The sequence below is a fragment of the Oryctolagus cuniculus genome, chromosome X, assembly GCF_051225735.1.
Source record: "Oryctolagus cuniculus isolate XC-2025 breed Fujian yellow rabbit chromosome X, ASM5122573v1, whole genome shotgun sequence".
Classification (NCBI taxonomy): Eukaryota; Metazoa; Chordata; class Mammalia; order Lagomorpha; family Leporidae; genus Oryctolagus; species Oryctolagus cuniculus.
The window spans coordinates 27,591,163-27,601,202 of record NC_142888.1 but is presented as its reverse complement, the minus strand read 5'-3'; the positions used below and the strand labels follow the sequence as shown (position 1 = coordinate 27,601,202).

The window sequence follows — 10,040 nt, the reverse complement described above, 5'->3', positions numbered from 1 at the left end:
GCAGCTGGGCTAGTCTTTCAGAGTTGTCCCAAGTTGAGATGGGGGACCAGACATATCTACCTCAGAATTACTTCAGCATTGGCTAGGGGACATGACCTTGCAGAAGGTAGCTCTCTTCAGTGGACATGAATGTCTTCAATCCCCAAAGAGGGCTGCCAGTGGAGGCCTTCCAGTAACCCTTCTTGCCTCAAGGGGGCTAAATTCTTCATTCCTCTCTGAGAAACATTTATGACCCCTCTAACCCACTTAGTGCCCTAAGATTCTAAGTCTGGGACCCTGCCTCCTTCTCAGAAATCTTCTCACTTTCTGCTTCCTATAAGTAGAATCCTGCTGTTGGACTCTGTCTCCGTGACTAGGGTGTGACAGTTTATCTTTGCTACCAACCCTCTGTTTGCCTGCTGTATCTTTTCGTGACTCCTGAGACTTGTGGCTGTGTGCTGCTCACATGCAAGGATGCTATACTCGGACTTCCTGAGACTGATTGCTTGCTCTTCCTCCTACATATCACTTGCCACATTCTATGTGCCCTGGCCCACCTCCCTGGCTGGAACAATTATTACCACCCATATTTTGATCTGCCCCCAGAACCTACTCTACTCCCATTAGCATGCCTACTCTCTGGGGTTTCCTTCCTTGACAATTCTACTGGTCGTGGAACATCCAGCTCCCAGCTACTACATTCTGAAGCAGTTTCCCATTCTTTGACCTATAGGACATAAATTCACGGCTGTAACAAGATAGGGGGTCTTCCCAACTGCCAATCATCCTGTCATTCTTTGAATATGCTTAAATATTATGCACATATGAAAGCCTCTGTAAAGTCTTTCAGTGAAGAAATTTGCTTAGCTCTTTCTGTTAGCTATTGCTGCACAATGAACTACTCTAAACCTTAGTGGCTGGGAACAGTGTTCTATTCTTTATTGTGACTTTATGGGCCACAAATCCAGGCTGCCTTTATCTACACTCAGGTTATGGCTCCATTGATAAATCCAACAAGGCTTCACTCAACTGGCCAGCACCTCACGTGTCCTCTGCACGTGATGAGCATGATTTTCTCACCATATGCAAATCTCAGAGTAGTCATATTTCTTATATGGCAGCTGATTTCGATGAGGACGGAAGTCAAAGCTGCGAGTCCTCTTAAGGCCCAGTCTTGGAAATCCCAAAATGTCACTTCTTTCACTTTATATTGGCTCAAGCAAGTCAAATGGCTGGCCTAGACTGAAGGAACAGAGAGAGGCAGAGTCCTCTCAGGAGTAGCATGCACATACAAGGAGGAGGAAAATTTAGTCATAGTTAAAGACTATCTACCAACTTTGTAAAGGTCATATTTTTTAAAAATTATTGGAAATACAGAATTTTTTTGCCCATAATACCCATAAGTATCTTGAAAATCCCTTATTCTATATAGCCAGTTTAACAATCATATCACAGTATCTCTAATAACTTGGAAGAAATATACAATTCCTCCTTTTGTGTCAGAAGTGAAACCTCTACCCCCATCCGATTATTTGAGAGCACCAAACAACTCTATTACTACTAAATCCATGAAGCCCATGCTGGGATTGGGTCTCCAACATCCATTTTGCCTCTCATTCAATGAATAAATTTGGAGAAGTGTGGTGAGTTGACTTCAACTCCAGATGAGAGTGACTGATTTAAAAGTCATTCCATTTTTCTTGCCAACAATTGATCCATAAATGGACTTGTGAGCAAATTTTGGCAAGCGGGTACGTTGAGGAATTTGTTGGAAACACAGAAACACAAAATGTAAACAGCCTCTTTATTTTTGGTTCATCCTAAAAGGAAGCAATCCAAAGTCCTGTCAGCTGCTATACCTAGCTCTAAGTCCAAGATCCCTAGTTGACACTGAGTCTTCTTCATCAGCAGTAAATGGCTATAGATTAACAATCTATTGAGCACATATATGATATACAATGGCTAATAACATGTGGACAATCTATTGAAACCTCTCTTTCAGAAAATGAAAAGAGAGAGAAAAGAAATATCACCAATGGTCATCAGGTTATGGTTATATGATATATTTGTGGATAAGATAACATTCTTATTCTGGTTGTGAATGCGGTTCTAGAGTCAGCTAATCTGGCATGCTAGTGTCTCTCTCTGAAAGAAACTTCATTGTTTTCCAATGGCAACATCGGAGATGAACACTGACATTTATCTCATTCTTGTAAGACCTCATGGAAGATGCAAGAAGTAATCAATAACCAGATTTTAATCTATCAATTTTTTAATGTTATAAATTTTACAGCTATATTATTTAATTGGAGATTGACAAATGTTTCTTTTTTAAAATTCATTTTATTTATTTGAAAGGCGGAGTTAGAGAGAGAGGGGCAGACATGCACACAGAGAGAGAGATAGAGATCTTTTCATCTGCTGGCTCCCTCTCTACATGGCCTCAATGGCCTGGTTTGGGCCAGAATGAAGCCAGGAGTCAGGAGCTTCCTCTGAGTCTTTCACTTGATTACAGGGACACAAGCACCTGGGCCATCCTCCACTGCTTTCCCAGGTGCGCCAGCAGGGAGCTGGACTGGAAGCAGAGCATATGGGATATGCCCATATGAGATGGTGTCACAGGCAGCAGCCTCACTCACTCTGCTACAATGCTAGCCCTCACTTCTTCCACATAGCCAATTATATATCTTGAGATTTTTTATTTGACACACCCCACTCTTGGTAACAAATTCTGTATCAGATAGAGTTCTTTAAGCTGTAAAAAATTAAAAATCCAACTGATACCTGCAATAAAAACTAAATGTATTGTTGACCAAAACCTGAGTTCAGCTATAGAATAGACCTTAGGGTTAGCTGAAAAGAACACAATCAAGGACACAGATTGCATTCACTAATGTTGTCAGCCTCATATCACAGCTAATTTCCATCATGGCCTTAGCATATCTCCTAGAGCAACTAAGGCTAATGGTCACTCATTCATTTCAAGTGAGAGCCTGGTTTCCTATGGCTATGCTTAACAAATAAGTTACATTTTCAAAAATTGCCAGAGAAGTTCTTTTTGTTTCTTGTTGGACTAAATTGATGTGGGCTAACCTGCTTGTGAGATAAGACAGATTAGTTTCAATGACTAGATTAGATTCATCAGGGCTCCAAGGTGTAGAGCCAATCAGCTATCTGTGGGAGTGGATAACACCTAAACAAAATCAAAATTTAGTTAAGAATGGAAAAGAGGGGCTAGAAGCCAGGACAACAACCAACATTTCCTGCTACAACTGGTTCAGATGCTTGGAGGTGGGCACGTGGGGGAGAGAAGAGGATCATTCTACTCACCAGAGAGGAGTATTTCCCCCAGAATATAACATACTGACATTTAATTTGTGCATCTTTCTGTTGTGATTATCCTACTTTAAATCAACTCCCTTGTAGTAGAATCATATCTGACAAGGCTGAAGGTCAATCCCAGTCATTGGACCATGTTACATTCATTTAGGTTGGCCCACTTCCTCATCATGATTCCCTTTCCAATTCTTGCAGCACCAAGAATTAAATTATCAGAGCATGAAGGAAAAGAAAATGCAAAAAGTGTGTTATTACTTACGTATATTGACAAACTGTGTCCACAAATATACATCAACAAAATGATAGCAGGAGAGACATTTGCTATGCTAACATTGATAGCTATTTCAAATGTGTTTTGCTTGTTGTCAGCAAGTACTTCTTTGTATACAACTTAAATTCCTCATTCTCCACTGTAGGCTTATTTCTTCTCTCTAGTTCTTCAAATGTTGTCAAACAGGATACATATTGTCATCTGTCTCACATATGTACAAAAGGCCCAGCTGGAGAGAAAAGGATTTAGTCCTACACCAATAAATGGGCTCTCAAAATCCCTTCCACTGGTAAAAGCCTATGAAACAATTTTACCTTGATTATTAGGAGAAGTAAAACTGAAATATCCTAGAATATAGATGTCAAACATCGAGCCTGTGGGCCACCCCCCATCTGCAGAAGATCATCATTCAGTGACACTACCTCATTGAAAACAGCTTTACTTCAGTTGTCAGTGTTTTTATGAAATACTAGTTCAGTCCACCAGGAGTTTCATGAGGGGAAATTGGTCCATAAGTAAACTTGAGTTGACACTTTTGTCCTGAGGAAACAAAATGGCATTTTTGAGAATGTAAGATTAATGCATTAAGTGATTGTTATTTACCCCAAACTAGGCCCTTGGAAATTCCAGGAAAATTGAGGCGTCAAATATCAGAAGCTCCAACACTTCAGGCCAGTGTGTGTGTGTGTGTGTGTGTGTGTATGCACATGAATGTGCACTATCTAAATAGCGGAATCCTTCCAACAAACCACATGTGTACATGGAGCAAAATCATATTTTGTTTATGAATTTATCAATCTGCTTTTTATACAGTGTTATTCATAGTTTCCCCTAAAACTTTTAAGCTAAGACAAGCTTTTTCAAGAGCCAATTTGAAATGAAGATTGATTTTTGCATGATGTCACCAAAAGATGATGTCACTTTCTTTTCTCTCCCTTGTCTCAAGAAAAATGAACACTAGCATTGGATTTATTTGTCTCCTTAACATACAGTCAGTCTCTATAGACACATATCAGCCAACCTGAAGTTACCAGCTAATGTCTTACGTGGAACCCTGGATAAAGAAAAAACCTTCATAGCTCTCATGGGAAATTACTATGGTTCCTTTCAACTTTCTTTTAGATAACATTATAGTGATTATTTTTTACATTAATACCAAAATACAGCCTTACACCTTATTTAAAGGGAGTTAATCAAATTCCCAAGTAAACATTCAAAAGAGATTTTGTTCATTAAAAAAAAAAACCTCAAATCCTACCCCTAAAGTCTTTTGTTATAAGCATTAATTGATTAATTTATATTTTACACAGAATATCAGCTGTATAAATATCACAGCATAGCATCAGATTTCAGTATTAAGTCCCATTGTCATTCATTATTTGTAGTGTCTATTTTTATCAACATATATGACTGTAATTTTCAATACAATTCTGTCAACTGTTCAAATCGATCATAATTCATTTCTCCAGTGCCCAATGTTTCAAAAGCAATACATTTGCATGCCAATGTGACTAGAAAAGCTGGTAGAAGCGGCAAGAAGAGAAAGGAAAATGGCTGTGGGGCAAGAAGGAGAAAAGAGTTTGAGTCTTTAAGGAAATTTTTTTACTTTTTCCAAAAATAATAACAATAATGAATAAGCTTTTACAGCTAAAAGTCTCATATTTCAAGTTGCCCCTGTATATTTCCTCTGAAATGTTTTCCAAGCAATGAATCTAGTCCAAGGATTTCAAGCCATATTTGGGAAGCATAGCAAAGCCACGTGTAAGCAATAGTAATGGAGAATGTGACCAAAGAAGACAATGTGAAGCTCTGTCTTTGCCCCAACCTGCCCCGCAACCCCAGTTGGGACTTTACATGAGTTACATCCAGCAGTACCTCTCTGGGGAGGCATCTTGATGGTAGAGTCATAACGTCACCTTAAACAAAAGATAAGCCTGAAAGTCATTACCTAAAGGGTAGTGAACACACATATGTAAGCTGGAAGAGCCCCAACTTTGATCAATATTCAGCTTCAAGAAGGCACTGAGAGGTAGAGTAGGTGGAGGAGTAAAGCACTTGGAGGAGGAGAAGCATGTGAAAAGATTTGGTCTTACATTTAACCAATTTCAATAAATTGATTATCATCATCACCCAAGCCTTTGTAATTGAGAAAATCCCAGTTCTGACTCCATTTATTAAAATAGCAAGGAGATAACTTGGATTCCCAATCCCCATTTCACCTTAAACTGTCACATTTGCCTCTGAAGGCAGAGAAGAGTCAAGGTTATTCTAAGCTGGGTCAAGAATATGTTTCTTAGAGAAAATTCTTCCCACTAACAATTTACAGTGAGCCCTGAAAGTATATGAAAGAAGCTTCCTCCTACTATCATCAAAGCCTGCATTATTTTTTACCTACTGCTGGAATAAAGCAATGAAGAAATAACTCCAAAATCAGTAGTTTACAACAGCAATCATTTCTTTCTGACTTGCAAGTCTGGGGATTGTCTGATTATGCTGGACTCTGCTGCAATTTGTTACCTTTGGCTACAGGCAGTGAGTGGGGGGTCAGGAATTTCCCACATGTCTCCACCTTAAAGGATCAGTGGTCACATAGGCCATGACAGAATGCCAAGTGGGGCCAACAGAAAGATGCAATGCCTCTTCATGCCCTAGGTCAGAAATGGCTCACTAAAACTTTGACCCATATTTCCTTAGCCAAAGCAAGTCACATGCAAAACCCATAATCAGTGAGATGGTGAAATAGACTCCACTCATAGCGGACTATGATAAGAGTGAGGAGGGAAGGAAGAATCATAGGCAAATAAAAGGGTATTTCGAAATGGTCATTGAAAATGGAATTTAAATCCATGCATTGTTTTCATAATATGCATTTCCCATGAAGCTTTTGAAAGACACCCCTCCCAATGGATTTCAAAACTTTTTTGCAACAAAATAAACTTATCTAATTTAATTTATTTTCATGAACTTTTTAAAGTACCCTCATCTAATCAACAAAGATTGAGGATTCCCCTCCAGAGGCCCAAAACAAACTCTGATCATTTTTAGGCAACGTTTTAATACTGTAACCCAACAGCTAAGCATCTTGGAGCAGTGGGTTAAGCTGCTGCTTGGGATGCCACATCCTGTATCAGAGTGCTTGGGTTCAATTCCTGCCTCTGGTTCTGATGAGGCTCTCTGATCGTGCACCTGGGAAGCAGGGGATGATGACTCAAGGACTGGAATTACTGCCACCCATGTGGGAGACTTGGATGGATTTCCTGGCTCCTGGCTCCTGGCTCCTGGCTCCTGGCTTCAGCCTGGCCCAGCCCCAGCTGTTGCAGCCATTTGGGAAGTAAACTAGCAGATGGAAGAGTTCTCTCTGTGTATCTCTCTGTCTCTGTCACTCTGCCTTTCAAAATAAACAATTTTTTTTAAAAAGGAAGTAATCCAAATACTTATCAGTAGATGAATGAATAAACAAAATGTGGCATATACATAAAATGGAATACTATTCAGCCTTAGAGAGGAATTAAGTTCTTTTTTAAAAGATTAATTTTATTTATTTGAAAGGCAGAGTGACAGAGAAAGGGAGAAACAGAGAGAGAAAGAGATTTTCCACTCACTGGTTCACTCTCCAAATGGCCACAATAGCCCAGGCTGGGCCAGGTTGAAGCTGGAAACATAGAACTCCATCTGGGTCTCCCATATGGGTGTTGAGGGCCCAAGCAGTTGGCCCATCTTCTGCTGCTTTTCCCAGGGGAATTAGCAGGGAGCTGGATCAGAAGCAGAGCAGCAAGCACTGGGTATCACAGGAGGAGGCTTAACTAGCCGCATCACGATGCAGTTCCCAAGAGGAATTAGATTCTGATACATGCTACAATCATAGGTGCACTTTGAAAACATTATGTTAAGGGAAAGAAGCAGACACACACGCACACACACACACAAAAAAAATATTGTATAATCCTACTCAGATGGGGTACTTAGAACAGGCAGATTCAATGAGACAGAAAGAATGGTAGTTCCCAGCTCGGGTGGGGATCAGGAGTTGTTGTTCAATGGGCACACAGTTTCTGTTTGGGAAGATGAAAAAGTTCTGCAGGTGGATGATGGTGATGTTTACACAACACTGTGAATGTATTTAATGACAGTGAATTGTACTCTTAAAACAGCACATTTGATGTTATGTATATGTTACCAGTATAAAGAAAAGTGAATCAGAGTTAACACAGTGTGGTAGCAAACTACGACTTCACATATGAATTGGATCGTTTTGTCCTCACAAGTGTATTGGAGTTGGATTCCTTCTCCATTCAGGAAGAGGCAGGATGCTAAAGAGATCACATAGCAGAGTAGCCAATACATAGAAGAGCCCAGGTCTCTCCATTACATGCAAATAAAGGTCAGAGATGGCAATCATCTTGACTGAAGTATACTTTGGTATTACTTAGCTGATAATTACATGTACAAGGTCTTTGGCGCTGCCTTTGCCAATAATGCTGCATTCCCTCAAGTGGTAGATGGTAATAGACACCAGATCAACCTACAGAAATCTAGGGTGCTAGTATTTTAAACCTGGCTCTAAATTCCCTAGAGCTTTAAAAAAGAAATTTTTACCTGTGGCATAATGAGTGGAATGAAAGATGTACTTTATTCATTCTAAAGATTATTTTTCAAGTCACCAAATTGGCAGACTCCTTAATAAAGGAAGTCTGCCGCTGAAGCTTTCTCTCTTACTTCAGTCCTGATGTTCTTAGCAGGCACTCTGTATTAACTTTTAGATCTCAACCCTACTGTGTTACATAAAAAGCGTCTTCCACACAGGAACAATGTCAGCGCTTGATGTTCTCAGGGCTAGCTCTGTCAATACTTCTCTGCTTGAAAGGACTGCTGTTTTAATCCTGAGAGACTAGAATTCATGGCAGAAATTGCAACTACACACTGAATGATAATTTTCTACACCTTCCTGCCACAGCTGGCACTAAGAAAATGGAAGAAATTCTCATGGAAAGGGAAAAAGGTGAGAGCGCAGAGGAGCTTGCCTGCATTTCCAGGTGAGCTTACATTTCAATCAGCAATCACTTGAGATGGTTATGAGACAGCAGGGCCATCTTTCTATTTATTATCTGTCCTTTTCATATCAGTCACTGCTGAAACATTGAGCTAATTCTTAAATGCACTGCCTTGCAGGCCTGCAAATTGAATGAGTGCTTCATTATTCAGTTATATCAAAGAGTATGCCGACAGATACCTGAATAACGCAATAGCCACTGGACCTAATGAATGGATTTTGATGCTATCTTACGAATATTGACAAAAGATTTTATTTAGTGTACTGTATAAAAGTACCTTTCTGAGAGACAGACAGAGAGAGAGATCTTGATGCACTATTAAATGCTTGCCTCTTCTCTTGCCTTCTATTTCTTTCCTACTGTTCTACTTAGACTGGAACATGAACCCTCAGGAGATCCTGGGACTTCCTCTCCAAAACAAGAATTCAACAAATTCAAGATACTTCTATAACTGTATTTAAAACTATAGTTTAACAGTAGATGTCATGGTCAGATGATAGGGTTATATAGAAGAGGACAGTGCTATGGCAATAATATTTACTGATTTCTTGTTATGTCATTTGCTGTTCCAAGTGCTTTAAAATTATTAAGGCACTGAAGCTTCACAATGCCCCTTTGCAATAGGTAGTTTTCTTATCCTCCGTGTATGAGGAAACTTCAAAAAGTTTGTGGAAAAATAGAATTAAAAGACAAGTTCATTTTGGTGCAAAAATTTTGAACTCCACACACATAAGGAGTCTTCAAAAAGTTTATGAAAATGTATATTATGAAGCACTATGCATGGATTTCACTTTTTGGCACTAAAATAAACTTATCTTTTATTCCATTTTCCATGTGCTTTTAGGAGTAGCCTCTTACAAAGAAACTGAGGTACAGAGAGGTTAGGTGACTAATCTAAGGCCACAGAGCTACTAAATACCACGGCTGGAAGTCATTTCCAGGCAATAGGGCTGCAAAGTCCTGCTCTCACCCTTACGCCACACTGCTTATCTAAGGAGAAAAACAGCACAGTATTCTGGATATCAAGTACTGCATTATACTGCCTCAGAAACCATTAGAGAAAGATTTGATGAATTTATCTAAAAATTTAAAATTCCTAAGATCACTAACCAAATTTAAACAGGAACCACAAACTGGGAAAAAAGGGAAACACCTGAAACATGTCAAAGAATTTATGCTCTTATTATTCATCATTCAAAAACTAATAAGAAAAATAAATGAAACGTACGAACAAAAAAGGCTAAAATGGCAAATATACCCATGGAAACCTTTGACAACATAAACAAAAGAGTAAGCAAAGAGTTCAAGGATTGTTATACCCAGTGTTATTAAGGGCATGAAAAAAACCAAGCATGCTCAGATATAGCTAGAACAACAGCTGTAACAAAGTAAATGTAACA

At 39.2% G+C, this 10,040-nt stretch overlaps 1 non-coding gene across 1 annotated transcript; it reads right to left on the bottom strand.

Moving 5' to 3' along the window:
• Positions 1-4,893: 4,893 nt before the first annotated feature.
• On the bottom strand, positions 4,894-4,975 carry LOC127485035 (small nucleolar RNA SNORD82). The gene has a single exon (XR_007912236.1). It is a non-coding gene; the product is annotated as a small nucleolar RNA SNORD82 (small nucleolar RNA).
• Between the last annotated feature and the right edge of the window lie 5,065 nt (positions 4,976-10,040).